The sequence below is a fragment of the Meleagris gallopavo genome, chromosome 11 (assembly GCF_000146605.3).
Source record: "Meleagris gallopavo isolate NT-WF06-2002-E0010 breed Aviagen turkey brand Nicholas breeding stock chromosome 11, Turkey_5.1, whole genome shotgun sequence".
Taxonomy (NCBI): domain Eukaryota; kingdom Metazoa; phylum Chordata; class Aves; order Galliformes; family Phasianidae; genus Meleagris; species Meleagris gallopavo.
The window spans coordinates 16,013,213-16,035,495 of record NC_015021.2 but is presented as its reverse complement, the minus strand read 5'-3'; the positions used below and the strand labels follow the sequence as shown (position 1 = coordinate 16,035,495).

The 22,283-nt window shown below is 39.1% G+C and overlaps 1 long non-coding RNA gene across 6 annotated transcripts in view; it reads left to right on the top strand.

Moving 5' to 3' along the window:
- The window catches only part of LOC116217057, a 306,245-nt gene that overhangs the window by 90,699 nt on the left and 193,263 nt on the right, over positions 1-22,283 (top strand). For 5 of the 6 annotated variants that reach the window (XR_004160974.1, XR_004160970.1, XR_004160972.1 and 2 more), the window contains one exon: positions 20,127-20,215. This is a non-coding gene — a long non-coding RNA (uncharacterized LOC116217057). The remainder of the gene's footprint in view (positions 1-20,126; positions 20,216-22,283) is intronic. The other variant, XR_004160973.1, reaches the window with a different exon arrangement.

Here is a 22,283-nt window from a genome sequence, read left to right as displayed (position 1 = left end):
TTTTTCCAAGAAAGGAAACTAAGGCTTATTGAAAGTAAGGCCTAACATCACAAAAGTCATTGGGAAATAAGTGGAAGATGGTATTTTGTGGGGTCTTCCCCAGACAGTTTCCTTAGGTTAGAATATGAAGCTTCTCTGAAAGAAGAAATCTCATGAGATCCCCTGCTGCAGATCTAGATCTTGCCTGGTGATCACAATCTTCCGGGTGGCCTTGCCTCCTGCTTACTGGGCTGCTTTTGAGCTAAGGTGCCTTATAATTTGAACACAGGTGGAAGTGTTGGGAAGTATTATTGATTCAATGCCATCAATATTTTGTTTGTTTGTAATTTGAATAGTTTGTATAATTTTTAAAGCCAAGGTTGAAGAGTCTCACCCATTGGCTGAAAGTGCCAAAGCACTACTTTCTTGCTTTCATTGCTGTTGTGCTCAGTCACTTTTTCTTGGTCATTCAAATAGCATGTTTTCTCTGTTCCCAAAGCTAGACTTTTACTCAAGAGCTTGTGTGTTTCAGTGAGTTGTGATTGGACCCAAGATTCCTCCATTCTTTGCGATCGTGTCTTGTACCTCAACTTCTGAGAAAGCCAGATAATGGAGAGATTCCCCCCCCTCCCCCAAGTGGGGGAAACAGTGATTGTATTGAGTTTTTTTTATTGTTGTTTTTGTTTTTTAGAAGTCCAAAGAAGTTTGCTTCATTTGTAGTTCTGTAGATTGGACCATTTGGACTTCAATTTCATCGTCTTAAATCCAGTGGTATTCATATGAAGTTAATGGAGTTTCTGGTAGTGCAAAATCTTTCAACTTTTAAGAGATTTCATCTTTGTGTCTTTTTTTCCTTTCCTGCTTTTTTCCTAAGAAAAAAAAATCCAAAACATTTCATGGGTAAAAATAGAGATAAAAAGCCATGAAGAAATACTGTTTCTAAGTAATGTACTTTTAGCAATGACAGCTTAGTATTTTTGTTAAACGGCACCACTTTCAGCTTTCTAAAAGGTTTAGCCAACAGTGCTCACACTGCTTTCGACAAGGTAAACCTTGCCCACCCATTATAACCTTTAGGTCATTCCAATCATGTTATTTCTCCCATAATGCCAGAAGTAATGGAGTAGGCAGGAAGTGAAAGTAGAAGTTATACAGCACTGCTCTCCTGCCTTTTGTTTGCTTGTCTATAACTACCTTAAACTACTTCCTTCTCATCATTATAACAATGGGATGAAATGGTTCTTTATAAATGGCCATGAAGTAAAGGCAGACTGCAAAGGCTTCTGTAACCTATTATTATGACCTTTCTCTCATGAGTAATTGTTTAGCAATTTGTACCTGAAAAATCTAGGCCATCTGTAATGTGCCACAAGGTGTGGTGAAAGGGCTTTGGAGACAAATAGAATAATTATTAAATACCAATGTGGTACAAAGCAGAAAGTCCTAAGCAGCATGAAAAGACATTAGGGGGTTGAGTGATGAACCCATCTTCAAATACATTAGGCCCTGGCTTGTTTTGGTGAAATAAATGTGATTTAACACATGAAAGCTGCTGATGCTGTGCCTACATAAACTTCTTTAAGAAAAAGAACTACAAATCTATCGTAATTCTGCTCTACGTATCTGTAGGAAGAAATCAGGCTCCATAAAAATCTTGGTGTGTCACAGGAGTAGTAAGTGGCCTGAAATACCCTTGCACCGCTAAGCCACAGGGTCTGTGCTATGCATCATTTCAGAGCCCTCCTATTTGTTGAGACTAAAGCTGTAAGCTTTAACCTTTCCAAACTACTTCAGTTGATCTCGGGGGGCTAGAAGCTTTATAGGTATTTTCTCACTAATTTTTGAGCATGGCAACTAATAAAGTTGTCCTGTGGCTCATGATGACTCAGAGCCAGACACAGTGGGCATGGGTAAGCATAATGCATGATGAATGTCAGTAAGTGTCTGTGGTTGTCACCACTGCTGTGTCTTCAGTAGTAGCAGTTGCAATAAGGTCTCTGTGTATGTTTTGGAATTGTAAGTGAAAAGTGAAACTTCTAAAATGTACAATGTTTGCCTTGAACCAGATCATTTGAGGTATTTGGTCCAACTGTTCTTGCCCTAAGCCTGGCCACCCACTACTTTATGTGGTTTTTCTTTTGCTGGCCCTCTTCCCGTACCCGTTAGTGTTTGCCCAGTGAGTGCCAAAGCTTTCATTCTTCTTTCCCTGAATGGCTTCAAATTTGCATTTCATGCAAACAGCCCAGCTGCTGGAGTCACACTCACAGTACAAAGCTGACACACTATTTATACACACTTCATCTTGGGTAACAACTTGCACCTTGGCTCTGCAGAGAAAATAATATTGACTATTTTTTTCACTTTTTTTAATCTTTCTTTTAAAATATTGTGACAGATTTTTCTAACTTCATGGTTTTGGCAACAATCTATTGGCTCACTCTTTAGTTAGGTTTTTTTCCATGTGATTTTGAACACCATCGGCCCGGATGGCAAACGAGGGGCATCAGCAGAAAGCAGCAGTGTGAGGATGGGCAGAGCCGGAGCTGAGCCCTCTCCTGGCTGGAAGCAGCAGCTCAGGTCGGCACCCCGGTTCCCTGTGCCGCCGGCTGCTCTAGCAGGTCAAGTAGCAAGAGATAATATAGGGATTTATGCAGCAAACAAAGTAGGCTCTTCCTCTGTAACCTCAGCTGTTGTCACTGCATGTTCCTTAGTAATGCTCCAGACTTCCTGCCCTCCAGGCAAGTCTTTTCCAACCTGTTTCCTTTGTCTTTTGCATCTAAGTTTGGCAGCAAGCTGTGAATAGGGAGGTCTTGTCCTTTTTAGCATTAGACTGTTGGTAGATGGATTGTGTCTCCATGTGGATGTTGGTATCCTCCCTTCAGAGCAGACCTCTGACAGTGCAGGTGTCTCAGAAAGGACGTTCTGGGATCCAGCTTGACCCTCCCAAGCTGTTTACTTAGATGTGGACTTGCTACCTACTCCCACAATCCTGTTCCCAGGTGCTTTGCAGAAGAACCTTATCAAAGTCCTTCTGTGGCTTTTCCAGCTTGCTTCCTTTCCTTCCTTCTCTGGGACAAAAAGTCTTTCAGGTCTGGTTGTTCACATCCTGGCTACACTCTGGGTGTGGACATCAGCAAAAGGTCTGTGTCACTGTTTTACTCCTTGTGTTATGACGACTGTCAGGTCCCGGGTTGGGTGTGAGATAGGAACACAAAACTAGAAGTTTGCTCTTGCCTCAAAGCCCAGTGCTGTCATCCCTGGCAGGACAGGTTTGACAGCTGCTCTGCAGCTAGGTTGCCTGAATGGATACTAGTCCAGAGCTCTGTCCTAAGAAAAGAGGGGTTAATTCATAGTTGCACTTGTTCGACGTAATGAGATTTCAAGGATGATGTTCAAATCCAGGAGTGTGCCTGCTTGGTTCTTCCACCACAGAGCTGATGAGAAGGGTGCACTGCGGCTGTCTTTGCTCCGGGCCTGAGATGCCAAAGCTATTGGTGCAGGTCCTGTGTGAGTACTCACATGTGGCTTTAATGCTGCAGAGGTGGCTGCGTTTTACTGTCATGGTTGCTGTGATGGGATGTTGGTATAGCATTTATTGAAATTCTGGGAAAAAATACTTAAATTATGTACTGCTATTTGGCCTAGTCTTCCCAGCATTGCATTATATGTAACAGAGGTGCAGCTTAGATAAATGTGTGAGCAGAGCAAAGCAAATGGCTGTTTTTCCTCTTCTCCTGGTGCTTTATTTACGATTTTTTATTCACTTATCTGCTTTCAAATCCAGAGGAAGTGATGATGGAGAAAGATTTTATCTGCCACCAAGCAGAAACTGAAACCCTAATCCTGCAGACGTTTATGCTTAACTCTAAAATTAAGAATGTTCATTGATTGTTGGAAGATGAGAGGACAATTTGTCTTTTAGATTCGAGTCTACCAAATCACTTTTCTGTAAGACAGTACTGCTCTTTCTTGCACAGCTACAGTAAGAACTGTCCCTTTAATGTGGCTGCTGTTTAACTTTATTTATTTTGCTTTCAATTCATAAGTGGTGGAAAAAGTTCCTTTATTAAACTCAACATTCTGCAGGAATTTTGGTGACCTGAACATTTAGTGGGAGGCTTAGTTTTAAAGTTAGGCACGATGAGTGTCAAATTAAGCTGTCAGCATACAAAGTGATAGAGAGGAAGATGTATACAAGCACACTCACATGAACGCACATCTTTTTCCTCCCTGTGCTGACTGGTAAGTCTTAACAGCAGAACTAGATGCTGGGAATTACATTTTAGTAATTCTTTTCTAGTTATGTCAGATTTCTAGCATGCTATTAGAGACATATGTGTCATCCTCACCATCACCCAACATATCATTGCTGTTTCAAACTGTTACCAGAGCTGTTGACACAGAATATTGTGTCTGTCGACAGCTCCAATTAGTTGGCGTGTCTGACTACTGACAGCACAGTCTACTTTTGTTTATGAAGACGGTGTGAGCTGTATCTCACTCTCACAACCTCCAGTGGCAGACAGATGGATAGAACTATATAATCATCAACGGAAGCGGGTGATATTCTGTCTTCACAAATCATCATGTGGAGCAGAACCAACGGCCTTTTGTCTGCTTTCAGAAATGACTGCAAGATTCCTCCCATCTGTCAAGTTATGAGGATGAATATGTATAAAATACATCAGATATATATGCGAGGTTTTGTATTGTGGATTTTTTTTGTTGTTTGATTGGGGGTGAGGGAGAAGGGGGGAAAACTGCTTCTTAATTTTCACCAGATGTTAGCTATGAGACGTGGAACAGTAGAGGGAGAAGCACAATCATTTTCTCTCAAATTGAACTTTTTTTTTAAAAAGGAATGGACCAACCCCTCATCATTTGCAAATGTGGAACCCCATTGATTTCCTAAGGTTGTACAATTGCAACTGAGCACAGAAAGTAGTCTAATGCACCCTTTACGTATATATAATCCTCTCTATTGTGTGATTATAAAATCTTAGCAGCTGCCCAACCAGCGATGTTCTGCTTTTCATTTAATAGCAGTTACAGATACAAACTGTTTTCAAACATAGTTCCAAGTTCCTGAGTGGTTCCTCAAGCACTGTGTGCGCTGAGCTTGGGGAATGTTTGTTCCAAGAACAGCCCCCCACAAAGTAGGTAAGTAGTGTAGATTTGGCTAATTCATTCAAACAACGTACTGCTTAGCGATCTTTAAAAGGTCTAATTTTTAAGTGACGTTTGTTTTCTTAAGAACAGTAAGACTGATTGACATACCTGGATTTTTTATGAAACAAGGCCTTTTTTCCTTAACATATCAAAATATTAAAGTTTTCAATAGGAAGGTCTTTTGTTATAGACAGCAAATTCTTATAAAGCAAACAAATGTCCGTTTGAAAGAGATGGGAGATCAGAATATGAATTGCCTTTGTTCTGTTGCTTTGCCTAGTTTTCCTACTCTGTAGTATAGAACATTTTTCAGCTTTTCTCTGCTGTAACACCTCCTATAATATTTAAGTGCTGATCTTGCCTGCTAGAAGTTAATTAGAGTTTATTATTTACTAAAGTGGAAGCAGGATTTGAGTTTTATGCAGGAATTTAGTAGAAAGGATTCATTTATTTTCTATATTTCAATGATTAAGTATCATTTCCTTAGCCTTGCGGGAAACAAATTCTAATCTTGCAAAAATGTCCTGACTTTCCCCGCAAAGTCAGCAGGATATATAAAACATAAGCATGTACTTAAAGCATCAGGGAAGAGCAGTGGTTGATAGCATTTTGATCTTGTATTTTTCTTCAAAAACAGATAAGTGGAAGAAAAACAGTGATATTGAGGGTGATTTCATGAAAGAGTTTAGTTACAGTGTTTACTTCTTAAAAAAATGACTATTTTTTTCCCTGTGAGAATGAGAAAAAAAATCAGTGGGAAAGGTGCAACCACGTATTAGATTCTGTGGATATTCACAGTAAACTCTGCTGCAGTTTGAAGTAAAAGTTTCATCCTGACTATTATCCTATTTGTATTATTTCCATAGAGCTTTTCTTGAATAGTGAAAAGAACCTAAAACTGAGGATGAAAGTTACTGCTCTGGATACAGGCCAGTTCCAAGTGTGTTCAATGCAGCAATTATAACAGATAGATCAGTAATATAAAAGCACTTTATTAAAAAATTAGCAATTTCTTGGTATTGCATGTTTCTGATTTTTGGAATGCCTTAAGCAATTGTATGGGATAAAATACTTTTCACATGAGTTATTTTTAGAAACTGAATTTAAAATGTGCATGAATTTTGCACTCCAGGATTTTCTCAGTTACAGATGAGCAGTGATATCATGAGATCCTGCTGGGAACTCTAACTCAGCTGAAATTTTGAAAATTCCTGAGCAGGCCACAGAATATACACATTAAAAGACATTTGCTGAAAAGCTCAGGGAAATTGATCATGAGCTTCTGGTTAATCTGAGAACAAAAGAACAGCTAAGTTAAGTAAATAATTAATTTTTGATTATTCACTTAGCAGTACGAATTACTGTGACCCAGTTCTTAGAAATCTGATTGAAATGCTTTATGGAAGTCGGGCATTTATTGAAATGAGATCTTGAGTATGTAGGGAATAGGAAGCATGTGGATTGGACTGATAGAAATATAGGCTGTTCATTGATGTTTCAAGAGCTGTGCAGGTGTGGTTATGACAGCAACTGCTGTGTAGTCCAGGCTGGGAATGATGGCAGTAAGCAGATGACTGGGCTTGCTTTTCTTTTGCCATGGGTCACTGGGACTTTTTGTTCCAAGATCATACAAGAGACAAAATTGCTGAGAGTAATGATGGACTGGAATAGCATCCAGTGTGTAGCCACGGCTATGTGACCTCATGGACACCAAGAGCTGCTTGAATGGGAGCGTTCTCTGTGCATATGTGTTCTCCTCTCCTTCTCTGGCTTGCATAGCAGCAATAAAGGACATCTGGCTTCAGATAAGTCCTCTGTGGGACTCATATGGAGAGGTTAATGAGTAGCCTTAGCCAGGTCCTAAATGTGACTTCCCTCTTAAATGCTGCATGCTCCAGAACAGCTCTAAGAGAGCTGGTCATTCTTCTGGGACATCTCCAAAGGCAACTCTTTCATTATTTTTCTGTCTTGGTCCCTCTGCCATAATTTGTAGGCTGTGGGGTTGCCAGCGTCCATGCTGGTTTTGTATTTGTTTCAGACTTTTTTCAGTCTTTCCTCCCCTCCCCACCCGTATAGGTAGGGCGTGAGAAGCAAGTAAATCCTCTGATTACTGAAATATGAATATTTCTTAAATAGTGCCCTTAACCTGAGCTGAGTTTTGGTAGCCAAGGACCTCATGACTACCTGGGCTGCTATTGCACACAGGAGATACACAGATAAAATCCCTGTTGCCAGAAAGAATAGGCAAACCAGACAGAGGAATTGGTTTTATCTCCATTTTACATACAGGAATTGAGGCTCTCGGGGATTCGGTTACTGAAGCAAGCCTGTGGTATGAAATAGTTTGTATCTCTTGTGTTCCTGTATGTGCCTTAACCACAAATCATCCTTCAGGCAAGTTTACCTGTCATTCTGGTTGTTAAATGAGACTTTTTTCTGCAGTAACTTTTGCAAGTTCAAACTTGTTCTGAGCATTTTTTTGGAGGTAGAAGTCCTTGCAGATCAGTATTTAATGCTCATGGAGCACAGGACCACCAGCTCTCTTGGACTGTTTTTCATCAATAAAGTTGAAGTGTTTTCCTTATTTTTTCCATTTGATTGTGCTGGAGGTATTCATTTTAGAAGCAAGTTCTGTATTCCATGAAATGTTTAATGCTAAGGAAATGCTTTGGTTTAAAAAGACTTTAAAATCAAAGCAGAGTTTTTCTTGAAACATTGAACCAAATCCTGGCAGCTGCACTTGGCTTGAAATCGGTGGAGTTTCACCAAGGAAGAGTTATTGCTTCTCTCTAATGGAAAACACCCCATGGAGTTGAGTAAATTAAGAGGAATATCTCTATTTTGCAGGAGGATTCAAAGACTCATTTTAAAAATGCTGCATCCAAGACTTTGTAGACTCAGAGGGCTAAGTTCAGTTTTAACTGAGTTAAAGTCAGTTCTCTGCTGAGATCACTGGGCTATCTCACTGTTCACTGGTAGCACTCTATCAGCAAGTGTTTTTTGTCTTATTTTGTCTGGCTTGCTGCGTTGCCAGGTGCTAATCCTGCGACCTACCCTAATTCTCAGAGTTCTTTTCCTATTTTTCATTGCAGGATAACAAGTATCTTGACTGTAATCTATTAATTGAATTGAATAAACTTGTTTCCCTAGCAGTGAGAGCATATTGTTTGCACACAGTGTCATCCCAGGCCCTCCAGCTATCGAAAGATTGCCAGATATGTTTATTAAACCCCCTGAGCTTGGAAAGAACGCAGAAAACTGTCATCTACAGCAATACGAAAGTGCCTATCTCAGCTGGGGATCTGGCTGTTATGAATAAAGGAAGAGTTTGCGGTAGAGTTTTGAGATGTAAAGAGAAAAGGCTTCCCTATGGTGCAAATGTGTTGGAACCCTTAGGCGAGAAAAAAAACAAAACAACCTGAATTGTTGCTGGCAGTACAATGTAATTATTGAGTTAGCTACAGCTTGGGCTGTGAGCTTCTGGGGTAAAGGCCTGGTGACTTTGGCTTCTCTCTTTTTTCCTTCCTTGAGACAATTAAAATTTTAAATTGTAACTTTTTGTGTTCTTACTGGTAATTGAACTGCGTATATTTAGCACATTTGTAATGATTTCATAGAATGACAGGTTTCAAGTTTCCTTTTTTTGTCTGCTTCCTTTAGCTGTTCTAAGTGAAAGGCAAATGAGCCAGTAGCAAGAGAAGAGACGGACAGAGTAAAGCTTGGCTCCAGACCTAAACTCTTCTATACTACAGTTGGCATCTCAGACCTGGAGATTCTGATTTCTTGCCCTCAGAGATTTTGAATCCTTTGGTTTTATTTATGGACTGAGGACCATCACTGTTGTCCCCTTCAGCCACACAGAACTCAAAGGGAGCTTACTCAGACTTAAACAAGGCAAGGAGTTCACTTGCAAGTTCTTGCATGCAGAAGAGAATATATTCATTACTCACTGTTAACTGATGCAAAATCCTTATGTAGGAAGGAAGCTGAAAAAATTGCATGCAGATTTCCTCAAGTTTTCTCTGTTTGTGGTGCTTCCTCACTGTAGGTTCTGTGACAGTCTCACACTGCTGGCTACTAGGGGATACAAATGGGAACAAATTGCTATGCCAGTGGGAAACTTAGGCTAATTGACTGTCTGAAGGTGATGTCTACTAGAAAGGAGCTGTGGGGAGGTGTTACTTCTCTAGAGTAATGAAGTTCACCTCAATACCAGAATCCATTGTTCCACCATGCAGCATTTAACCTCATCTTGCTCAAGGGCTTTAAAAACAAAACCAACCACAACAAAAACACCCCCGTTTTGTGGTATTTTCGTAAGCTGCATAGATGTTCTCTTGAGCCTATTATTAGAGGGGGACAGGTAGAACTTTATGCTTTTCTGCTGATTCCTCTATAAAATGTGTGATCCCAAAGCTAAAGTTGGTAAGTTCCTCTTCTGATGTTTGCTGGAGTTTCCCCAGTTTGGAAAATCCCTTCCCTCTCCTTCTTTTCTGCTAGCAAGAGCCTGTGTTGTCATAATTAAGATGATGCAGTCTTCAACCCCTTGTCTTCATTATCCACCAAGAAAATGGATACTTGGTTGGGAGATCAGGATTCTGTTCTCAGCTGATCAGCTCACCTGACACTGTATGCTGAACAGCTGCCTTAGTGCCTCCTTGTTTTTATTCCCACCTCTTCTGTGACTTTACGTACTTTAGAGGAGGGGCTCTTATTAAATATCAGGTCCACAATACGTTTTTTCTAAGCACTTGCTCACCTGACCCATTCATGGTTTACTGCAGGTATCTGTGATTCATGCTTTGCCATTTAATAAACACTGTGTTCTAAAATAACTAGTGGTTAAAGCAAGCAGGCAGCAATGAGTTAGATTACTGAAGATGATGTTAACACAGTACAAGCTCTGAAAACACTGCAAGAGAGCTTGCATTCGGAAAGATAGTCTTACTGGACCTTATAGCTCACAGTACACCTGAGGTTTATTTTTTTTATCTTCCAGGGAAAATGGGGAGAAATTCTACAGCACTAACGTAGTTCAACATTTTGCCTACAAATTCAGATGTGTATTACAGTATATTTTCAGTCTAAATAGGTACCGTCCTGAATTCTTTAAATTATCTTTAATCTATATATATTTTTATACACTTTTATACCAGAAGCTGAACTCCGAGGTTCAGAACTCTTGATGAAGAAACATTCTGGTAAAAATGTTTTCCAATTCCAATGTTTTTGTAGTGTTTTGAGTAAACAAAACAAACTTAAGGTTAAAAAAAATGCTGTTTTGAAAATATAAAAGTGAGAAACCTTCATGCTGAAGAAAAGTGAAAAAATCTGTAGCAACAATGAAATTGCAAGGAAATTGACCCAATTTTGAGTCATTCTTTGTACTGAAAATGCTGGACTGTCAAAATATTTGTTAGCAGCTCTAGATTTTGTTCCGGAAACTATATTAGTTATGCTCCACACAGATTTTTTTTTTTTTTTTCTGTTTTAATTTCAGATCTTGGAAAATGAATACCACAATACATGTCATTGTTAATATAAAGATGGCATCATTTGGTGCTTTGTTATGGTCTTTGTGTCTATCCTCACCCAATTACCAAAGTACATACCCCTTGAGGCACTCAGATATTTATTACGGAATTAAACATTTCAGATGAAAATATTTCAGCTGCAAATAGTAAAGAGAACAAAAATAACGTGACTTAAAGATGCTGTATCAGTGTAGGAGAAAAATACCGCTCACTAGCAACAAACGAGTCAAATGCTTATTTTCTGTTAAATTACATACCTGCAAAATATTCAGATATTTTAGGTTGGTTCCAGAAAGAAAAATGATTGCAAGAATTTCTTTAAAATATTCAACTGTCCTTCTGAAATTCTCTATTTTACTTTTTATTATTTTATTATGACATACTTGTGTTTATTTAAAAAGAAAAAAAGTGGCTTGGATGACTTTGTAGTGAAGTCATTTTTTTCACTAGTCTTTTACCCAGAATGACAGTCTGTTACCCATTACCCCTTTACACAATATTCAGCTGTTATGATATTGTATATATGCATTAACAAATAAAGGAATGCATCCACAACAATTATGTTCCTCTTCTGCTTGATTTAGTTGTCAGCATGCATTCACGACTCTGTAAAGTATCTCCTTCACAGCCTTGTCAGGCATACCTTTTCTCCCCATAATGTCAACTTCATGCAGCAGGCAGGCCAGGTGAGCTTGGCTCACTTTCAGGTTTTGTCTGTCTCTTTATCTGAAATTTTTAAAGGGGGGACGTCAGAAGAGGTAATTGCCGTAAATTACACACTGTCTGTTGTAAATTGTGATGAGAACATAATTGAAAATTAAACTGAGAGGCACTTCCTGGATTCGAGCAGCAAGAGAGCCAGAGGACAGCCTTAGCAATTTGCGGTGGTTCTACAAAGTAATTTTTTCCACCCCTCTCTCCAAAACTGTAATTGATTCCGGTGCTGTACGATTACACTCCTGTGTCAAGGGTTGGCCTGAGGGTCCTGGAGAGGGTTATGGAGATGATTCCGTGGGGCTCACACAAATAATTGACTTGTTTCGTGTGAGTACTGTGTGAGGGGAATATCAGCTTTTTCCAACGGGAGAAGTGGAGCTTGACTGCTTGTGCAGAGATGTCACTGTTCAGAAAGGAACATTGTTCGAGGTTCCCAGCCATTGTGTGTTTGTGTGAGCCCTGGTGTATTTGTGCCTCTCAGCCATTGCTGGGGCTGGAGATGAGTATTAGGGCTGGGGGAGGGGGAAGTTAATTTTACTCTCTCTTCCACCCACTCTTTCCTCCTCTTTCCCTTTCAGCTAAATAAAAACGTGAAATGCTAAATAATGAACAAAGCAACTTAAGTAGCTATTATTATTCATAGCAGAGTCTCAAACCAAGAGGAGTTAAGTGACTGAAACGATGGGGACAGGAATCCGTACTAGGAGAGGATTAAAAGTTGAAATTTTCCTTGGCCATAAAGCCCTGCTGCTGACCCAGCTCAGCATCCTTCTCGTGCAGTGTGGGACTGCACCAGTTGGCAGGAGAAGAGCTTGTGGATTTGAGAGTTGTTAAGAGGGATTTAGTATAGCAACCTTCGTGGAGCACTGAGCCATCCGCAGTTAACTAGAAAACAACACTACTTTTTAATGCTTTTTGTCGTAGCACCAAATAATGTATTTGAACGTTTGGCTCCATTTCATGGCAAAACTTCAGTCCTGTGTCAGTTTAGACTTTCGAGTCCATTTGTATCTCTTTAGATCTGTGTCTATATGCAGTATCACTCCAGAACAACTACATTTGTTGAAAAAATGGAACACCTTCCTGTGAGGGAATATTAATTATCGTATTGAATGAAAGATCTGTGATAAAATGAGTTTACTATAGTCTCCCAACAGCTAGAATTACGCAAAGTTGAGATTACTTCTTTCATACTCGGGACTCATGTGAAAATAATTGTGTATGTGTGCACATACACACATGTATTTACTTATAGCTAGGGACTTTCAGCCTCCAGCTCTAAGGAGATTTAAATAAACATTTTCATTGCCGTGGGGAAATAGTCTTTAAGCCTCTGAATCCAATTCATGTTTTGAGTACTTCTTTCCCCATTGTAACATTTATACCGCTACACCAGCCTTTTGTAGGTATAATTCTTTGATGGTATTTCCCAAGAGGGATGACCTTTTAGAAAAGCCTCAGTAACTGCTGGATAAAGAATAAGCAATAGCAAAGTGGGCAGCCGCCTGCGTTTGGCATCCCTGGCCCTGCCAGGTCCGTGCCTTACGGGCTCTTCTGGAATTCCCCGAGATGCAGAGTGGAATGGCTTGGGGAAAGACTGAAGCAGGCAGGCAAGGCTCAACATGAGGAAATATGGTTTCTATCCTTTTCTTCTTCTTTGTGTAGAACTAGAACTTGAGATATACCATCTCACAGGAAATCAAGAATACTAAGAAACGTTGCATATTAGGCCTTTATGCAAATTGTACAATGAACTGCTTTACATGTTTAGCAATAGGTTGTTTATTTAAAACATTCCATTCAATACCAAAGTTCAGTTTATGATGGAAAATGGCCAGCCTGACTCCAGCTTCTTTCCTCAAACTACTACAGGCAGTTCTGCTGGGCTAGCCTGTGAGCAGGTACCTAGAATTACTTACAATGAAGGAATTTTAGGTAGCTGTAGATTCCTGTAGTTCTTAGGCTCTTTGTTGGCTGCTGCAAGGATGCAAAAAGCAGTGATAGTGAGTTATGTTACAGACCTGATATCTGTCTTGACTGAAAAATGGTAGATGTGTATTTGCAGTAGAGTTGGGGAGAAAATTGAAGTTGTTTTTTTTTTCTGCCTTGGCAGATCAGTAGTGAGTGGAGTACCATGCTTGTCAGACCTGAGGATACCACAATTTATTCACCTGACCATTGTCTGCAGTTGTTGTAGAAACCACTAAAATATAGCACATCCTCAGTTCTGAATCAGGATCTGGAAATAGATGAATAATTTCGGTACTGAAGTCCTAACAGGAAAGCAGTGCTGAGTGTATTATCCTCAGACACAAAATTCTTGTCGAAAGAGTCGCATCATTGGATGAGAGATGACCTAATTTTAAGTTTAAGGCTTAACAAAAGGTATTTTATGGCTAAAGTACTGGTCAGCATGGTATCGTTTCTAAGGCTTGAGCGCTGGTGACAAAAATGACTTTTCTATATTTTACCACAGCAGGTTTGACTAGTTGTTTAATTTAACTTGATTGGCCTCATAGAGCTTAACAGACAAAGGAGGAGTTAAACTGCCGTACTGGAAAATGTGGAAATTACAGTCTTTTGTTTCAGTAAACCAATTGGTTTTCTGAACAGACAATCCCAGTCATCAAGTCTTGAAAGCAATACAAAGCAGCGTGGAATGTGAAGAAACCTTAATGTCAACTAACCAGCAGGGAAAAGAAAGTCTTCCAAGGGCAACTAGAAAATACTTGAAATTTCTTTTTATTTAAGTGAAAGTCAACGAAAAAGTATAGAGAAAAAATTACAAAGTTATTTGAATGTTGTTTTGAATGCACATTCATAGATTTCAGTATTATTTGGACAAAAATCTTCTGAGAAACTGAGTATTATAGTAGGGGGATACAGAAGGTAGCTCTGCATTCACAAATGAAAAGAACCATTGCAGATGTTGGAATGCCAAGTAACAGTATTTTCAATAGGAAGTAACAAAACATGTAAAGCTCAAAAAGCTTCCATAATAATGGAACTAAAAGGAAGCAAGCATTTCCCCCTCATCACTTATGGCTAAATTGATAGGATTGTTTTGTACAGACAGGCTCAGGAAGCCACAATACGGCAGATGAACTACTGGTCTTGCTGAGAGAAATAACATAGAACACGCAGTGTTTGGAGAGATGCTGCGATGCAACCACTGGCTCTAGTGTGAGTGCCTGAAAATTTGAGAGGGAAGACAGGAAAAAAAAACCTACCAAGATATCCATTCCTTAGGATAGTGTCTGGATTACTAGGAAGACAAGGTGTGATTGAGTGTGTGGTCATGTTTTTGGAGGAAGAACATGGGTATTGGTGCAAGAATTCATCTGCCAAACCCTAATTGGAGTGCAACAGTTTGAGACTTAGCAACATAACAATCATCTAAAAATAGCAAAGAGAAGTAGGGCCATGTTTGTGCTCTAAGTAGTGATTGGAATGCTGGGGTTTGTACAGTCTAGCGATAGTAGTTGTTGTACAGAACAACAGAGAAAAGTAGTAGAGAGGTGAACATCTGTATTAGAAATGAGGTTTCCGCTTCCAGTAGCGTGGATTTTTGGCATAAGCTCCTTTGAGAAAGTCTGGCATTTGCATCTTCTGTGTTGGAAGATGTGTAATCCACAGAAATGTTTTTTCACCTCAGTATAGGATTAAAAGGATAAAATTCTGCAGTCTGTATTATACAGATTTTATGCCAGCAGACAGTATTTTTCGGCATTAAGAGATTTTGATTCTTTTTGAAGGTAGACTTGAAAATTAAGCAGCACAATATATTGCCATCAGTTGTCCTAAACCCAGTTATAAAGCCAGGTGTAAGAAGAGCTGCTACTTCTCTCAACCAGGTTAGTTTTACCAACTAGTTTTACTGTTTAATTTTAGGCATTGTTTTGTCTTTCAAATCACATGCTATTGAGATTGATACTCCCATCTATAACAGAAGAATCACCACATCATGTAATATATATCTTTAATACAGTTTTTTTTTGTTTTGTTTGTTTTTTAGAGCAGTTTTTACACCCTTTTGCTTCAAGAGCAATAAACTTTACTTGCCTTTTTGAGCTAGAGGAGAAATGCTATTATTACTAGTCCCAGATTAAGGGGTCTTAATATTTGACAGGGGGCGGTGGATCAGTGTGTGCTGCCATTCTCTATGATCGCTTCTTCGTGATGCGTTTTTCTGTAATGCTCTTCAAAAGCACTTGAAGTATTATGTTATGTTTGTGGCATACCATGCTCACATTATTGTCTCTTCTAATTCAGGGAATAGAAATTATTCTCATTTATTCAGGGAATTTTCCTCCTTTAATGATGGGAAAAGTAGTAACGGGTTACAGGTGAAAATAAGCGCACAATTAACACAGTCAGACTCATGGGGTTTGTTGGTGCTTACTACTCCTTAATCAGCTGCAATTAACACAAGATGAGTGTTTACTCTCAATTCTCTTAATACTTGTGTAATTGACCACAATAATAAATTTACATCTATGTATGTGCTGAAGGTTTTTTTGCTGTTTACACTGCAGCTTGTAAAATGTTTTGTGTGCTGTGCAGATACTTCAGATAAGAAAGCCTGAAATAAAACACAGTGACTTCAATAGAGAAAGAAAACAGAATTTAAAAAAAACAGTGCATTTGGTGTATGAACGTGTTGAGTTAAATATCTAAGGGCTGTTTGGCAGAAAGGAAGCCTGAAAACTACAAATTACATAGAACAGAATGGTTGCTAATTGCAGATATTTGGACTGAATTCCTGCTTTGTCACCAAATGTCAAACGAACTTTGGTTGGGTGAATTAGTCTTTGTCTCTTCCCTTTCTGTATTTAAAGGGAAAAAAAATGGAGGGGAGGAATAATGTACTATCCTGTTTCACATGAAAAAGAGATGTATACTAAATACATCAGAAAGTTGAGACCCCGTGGTGATGGGGCCACAGTAGTTCTGAAGATAACGTAGTATACGATAAAAAGATGGCTCAAAGATAGGGATGGCATTCAGACTCCTAAGTTTAAATGTTGTGGTTTATTTACAGTGTTCCTATTTGATATAATTTATTAAAAAACCCTTATGTTTTATAGATATGACTATAAAGAGAATTTGCGAGGAAGATTAAAAGGAATTTAGAAGTTCACAGTTTGCTTCATAAACATGAACAAACCTCTGTTTGTGGTTTCTTTCCTCTCTACTGGTGAAAGGATGATAGTATTTCCTTGGAGGACTCACTAGTGTCTGGGAAGCCCTTTTAAGACTGTGAAAGTGAGTAGGTGTAGGTTACATCTACCATAATGTGAAGGTGATTTGCTGCTAAGGGGAGTCTCACATCCATGCTGTATTTTGGGTACTATTAATTCAGAACTGCCTCTAGCTTAGCCTTGTGGGCCAAAAGTCCACAAGCAATATGATGAATTAGATGTTAGCAATGGATTTAGATGTGCTTGTGAGCACTTGCTTCCAGTTCAGTTTCATGTGAAGGAAATTCAGTTTCTGTGCTTTGAGATTACTGGGATGAGTACAACAAATGAGGATATCAGGAGTTTTGTTTCAAAAGTTCACTCTTGACCTTAAATGCTAATGTATAATGTAATGTGGACACAGCCACAGCAGTGCTTACGCTGGAAAGAAGAGATAATGCACTCACAGTTGAGGTACTCCTGCCAAACTTTTTCCATGCAAACACTGAAAACAGTGTGCTTAATTGTGTTATAATGGCACCAAGAAGTGTCCAAGTAGTAACAGACTACTTTGTTCTGGACACTGTAAAAATACAGCTGGAGAATCTCTGCCCCCAAAGGCTTTTCAGTTTAAGTTGGAGAGGTCAAAGAGGCTGATTTGATGGAACAAGCTGAGGATTTATAACTCTCCAGCCTTGAAAATTACCTTCTCCACAGCTTTGGTACTTTCAGTTCAGGTCTGTACTAGCGGGTTTAAATGAAACACGAATAAAAGGTCAGCAGCAGAGCTCTACCTCAAGTCTCTTAGGTTTCAGTTTTGTGAGCTAGCTACCGCTCTGCAGTGAACAAATTTGCTTGTGCTTCTGTCATCCTTGTGCTATACTTTTCTTAGAATCTGTTCTATCATTTTACATCTGTAAATATAAACACACAATTGGTGTGGATCAGTGCTTTTAGCACATGGCATGTCCTTTAGCAAGTAATGGACGTATACTGAATCTCGTCACTCTGTGCATGTGTGTGTGTGTAGATGCCCGTGTCATCTTCTGCATGCACAACAGCAAACAGCAGCAAATCAGAGGGGAAGTAACGACCAAACGCTAAGTGTAAGGGTTGCCAAGTGTGATGCTGTTGGTCTGTGCTGCACAAGAGACCCAAGGGTTCCAGAGCCACTCCTGTGTGTAGTGCTCACCAGGTGAGCAATGGCCATCAAGGTTCTGGTGGAAGTTGAAAGTTTTTTTATCAGAAAAAGAGGCTTAAAGCTGAAAGTTAGAGCTTGTGTTTTCTAGAAACATCTGGTTTAAAAGGTTTGGTATGTCTGTGCAGGGAAAGGGAGTGGTCAGGGTGTACCTGGAGGGGAAAAACAGCTCTTCAGATGGTCAAGATTAAGCTAGTAGATTAGTTCCTTAGATTGTTTTTTCTTTGTGCACACTGAAGAACATCAGCACAAGTAATCCTGTTGTCATTGCTGCCAGTCTCCTAGTTGGATGTTTTGGTTATGAATACCACAGTGTTGCTGTTGGTTGGGGATTGGTGGGCAGAATTGTTCAGAACATCTGTGGTGCAGGGTGGTTGTTCTGTCTCTGCGTAAAGTATTGGATTACTCCATTTATTTGTTTGTTTTATTTACAGAAGTTATTTGTAGCCAAATGCACAAGCAGATTCACAACATTCCCTAATTACCCCTCTCTTTAAAGTCAACAGTGTAATGAAAACAGCAGAAGCTGTTTAAACTTCTGTACCAAAACATAAACCAAATATAGATCTATTTTTCAAATTAGTTAAATGTTCAGTTTTAATAGGCCCTTTGGTTGCTCCTCCTGAAAGGCACTGGCTCTGTGCAGCCTGAAGTGTGTTCTGTGGTGGTCTGTAATTTCTGAAAGTACACATTAGTGGGAAATAATAGTGAGAGGCTGCCAGAAGACCTATTGGCTGCATGCATCGCTTTGTTTCACATAAGAAGACTTTTCCCCACACTTATTTTCTGAATGCATTTTGTGTTTATAATGGGAATGCATTCCTGTGTTGTTTGATTTAAGAAATTAAATAGTATAAATTTGCTGGTCACATATACTTGCTTGAGTTAGAAAGGACCTAGTGCACTGCCAGGACTGCCAAGGCTGAGTGCTCAGGTATCCTTCAGTGGGACTTGGCACCCCTCTACTTTCATAAAATAGCATATACTTTAAGTTTAGGGCTTTTCTTTCTACTCTGCTTATAATCTGTGGGATCAACTGGACTTTGAAGCTTTCCATGGAAAACTTGATAGTCAGCCCTCTTACACAGTCTGAAGCTGTTGTTTTTACTGGTTATGGCTGTAGAACATCAGCCATTCAGACACTGCGATAAAATGTAACAGCTTACCCAAACTCAGCAGCTCAGATCAGAGCTGCTCACACACAAAGGGTGTGTGGTTTTCCTGCCTTAAAGAATTTTTATTTGGCATTGAGCTATTAGGGGATAATACAACAAATGAGATGAAACGTTTTGCAGCGTAACTGTGAGGGTCTCTTCCCTCCCATGCTGAGTAATTTTCATTTGCAAATGGCAGTGGCATTCTTCAGACTATAAGATATTGTAGAATACAATATGTGAAAAGCAAAATCAGCCCTTGGGTGCATGCAGATGGCCACGCTCTAGCAAGCTCCAGTCTGTCTCATTTGTCACTTCATAATACTGAGACCAGATATAAGAAGGACCACACAGAGGCTCCTTCCCCAGTATGGTGTTCCACCGGGTGTCAGCCAGCAGCACAGGGATTTCCTCAGACATGGAGGATATCTTAGAATTATGAAATAGTACAAATTGCTTATGTTACTGTAACACCTAGAAATCCTGGCTGTGAACTGCAGCGTGCGGAGTGCTGTGTAATCAAGAATCAAAGCAGCTGTTCTCACTGTTATGTCTTTTGAGCTCATCATAAAATAAAATTTGCTTAGCCTTATAGCAGCAGATACAGAGCTAGATCATGATTTTGCAAGCCTTGACCTGTAAATTTAACAGGTCTTCCAGGGATTAGCCCTGCAGCTTTCCTGTTTGCTCATGGCTGGCTGTTCTTGGGAAAGGTGATGGCCCTGGTGTTGTGTGCAGGAGGGGTGTGCTCACCCCATGGGGCTGATCCTGCAGGAAAGCCACTGGCAATACGTCCTCTGCTTGACTAGTCCTAAATATGAAAGCATTAGCTTGATGTGGGTATGCATTTGTAGCACGTGTAGCAAAATGACATGAAAACTTACAGTGTACTCGAAAAAGCAGTTAAGGAAAGAGGGGATCTTCAGCATTTTGTTGCAGAAGGACTGGTGTTTACATTTCAAAATGCACTTAGATGATTTATGAAAATGGAAAAAAAATCAATTTTAGGAAAATAGCTGTCAGACTCTTAGTACAAAACAGTGAAACAGTGAGCTTTTTTTCCTATTAAGATATCTTTAAAAAGCAATAATTAAAAATAGCTATAAATATTTCCATTTTAGAAATATTTTTTCATACGACACTTCCTTGCACTCGAATTGTGTTGGCTGAATGGAACTTTTTTTCCTCCCCTCAGCAGAAAATCAACTTCTCTCTTGCCTGACCTTTTCTCACCTGCTTCCCGTTTTATCCTCTCATGGATGCAACTTTCCCTGCAGGAAAAAGGTAGGAAATATGTTTTTTTTTCAAACAGCAGGTTGTCATTGTATAATGTCACATAATAAAAATGGAAATTTAAATTGATTTTTTTAAATTAATAATCTGAAAGCTAAAATGTTGAAAGGATGACCATTTAAAAACAAAACAAACAACAACAAACCCCAAACCCCCACATTTTCAGTGGGAGAGAGTTATGAATTGAACTCTTGGAAAAAAAAAAAAAGTAATATATATATATATTCATAGTTTTGCTGTGAGGAAGCTAAACTGTATTGGACTCTAATTATATTTGTCCATGGAAATGGTAGTCAAATAAGAAAATCTTCACTATTATTCCTCTTGCAGTGATTTCAATAGATATTATATTGATCTTACAGTACTCACTGCCCATTGCACAATGCTGAAAACGATTAAAGCACATCAGTACCTATTAAAAATCACCTGCATGATTTTCAGTGAATGAGGCCTTTTGTGAGGGGTGAGGACTGGGGCATTTACACTGTGATGTGATTATTCAAACTACTGTGACCATAAAGCTATGGAGATGGCAGTGACCTTTTAACCTTGACAAAATCAATAACGGACCATCTTAGCTTCAAGTCATCTGTTGTTCAGTTTATACATATTGAAGTAAAATATACAGAAGGAGTCTGCAAAAAATAAATGTGTTTTTTTTAATCAAGATGTGTTTTGGGAGCATCGGTTAGCATTATCTATCTGTATGTTTGCAATATTAGAGCAGAACAAACTATGCTGGGAATACATAGGCCTTTGCATTGTGGTGTTTCTTCTTTAAAATCTGAAAACAACTCCCTCTGATGGAGCTGCCTGAATTTCTTCAAAGGATTCATAGTTCTGAGCTTCAATTTTTCCCATTTCCTTTATCTTTTCTTTACGTGATCTTTTCCCTCATCTAGAGGCTTTGCAAATAAAATCAAGATCAGGAGAGGCAGTTTTGCTCTGGAAAATACTTTTTTGTCTTTAAAGAAAAATATACTTTTGACCATTGAACTCATAACTTCTTTCTGTGTAACCTTGCAAAGACTTATGTGAATATTTAATTTCATTCACACGTTCAGCCCATGGGAGTCCTTACAACTGCTGACACGTAGAGATGGGGACACTGGGACGCAGGAGAGATGTTATCTGATTTAAAGTTTAGGGTACGGATAGTCAGTTTTGATACTGAAGATGGTTTTGTCTGTCAGGTTGTCAGCTGTGTCTGTGTGGTATTTGTGTAGTTTTAGTGATGAAAGTCTGTGGTGTGAATACATAAAAGCTGATATTTAATATATAAATTGGGACTTCTGAACATTTCTTCTTTGCTCAATTTTGTAATCTGAGTCCACAGCTGAACAGAATGACATAATCTGGGAATAATCAGGTATTTTGTTTAAAGAAGAAAAAAAAAGAGAAAAACAGCAATAAGGCACTGAGGGGAGAGAAAATGTCTCTACGAATGCAACAGACATAAAAGAAAGTGAAGGAAAGTTAAAAATTACCATAGGGCAGGCAGGACACCTGCTAAAGAACCTTCTGCTGCCTCTCACAGCTGGAAGGAAAAATGAAAGAGATGCAAACAACTGTTCTGGAAGCATGAAATCAGCCTTTTGTCTTTTCGCCCCCTGCACACACCCCCCCCCTTTCTGAACAGTTACAGTATGCAAAATTTAGGGGAATCTCAAAGTATGCGAAGGAAAAAAAAAATTCAGCAGGCTCTGCATATAAAAAGCTTAGGCATGGAAGTGTGCCTCTTTGAAAACAGGAGCATGTTTGGGAGCTTCCCGGTGCATTGAAGAAAGTGGTAATTAATGCATAGTGAATGACTTCGAATGAAGGTTGAATAGGGGCATAACAATGGGAAGTTTTTTTTTTTTCCTCTAGGTTAAAGTGTTGAAAAAGGAAAGCTGTTAAAAGATGGCTACTGTGAAGCTACAACTTCAATCCTTGTCTTCTCTGACTTCGCTTTATAGACTGTGGTGGGTTTTGTTTTGTATGGGTCTCCAAATACAATGAAGTTAATTTGCACCAATTTCATTTTGTGTATGCTTTGGGTGTTTTTTTTTCCTAAGGT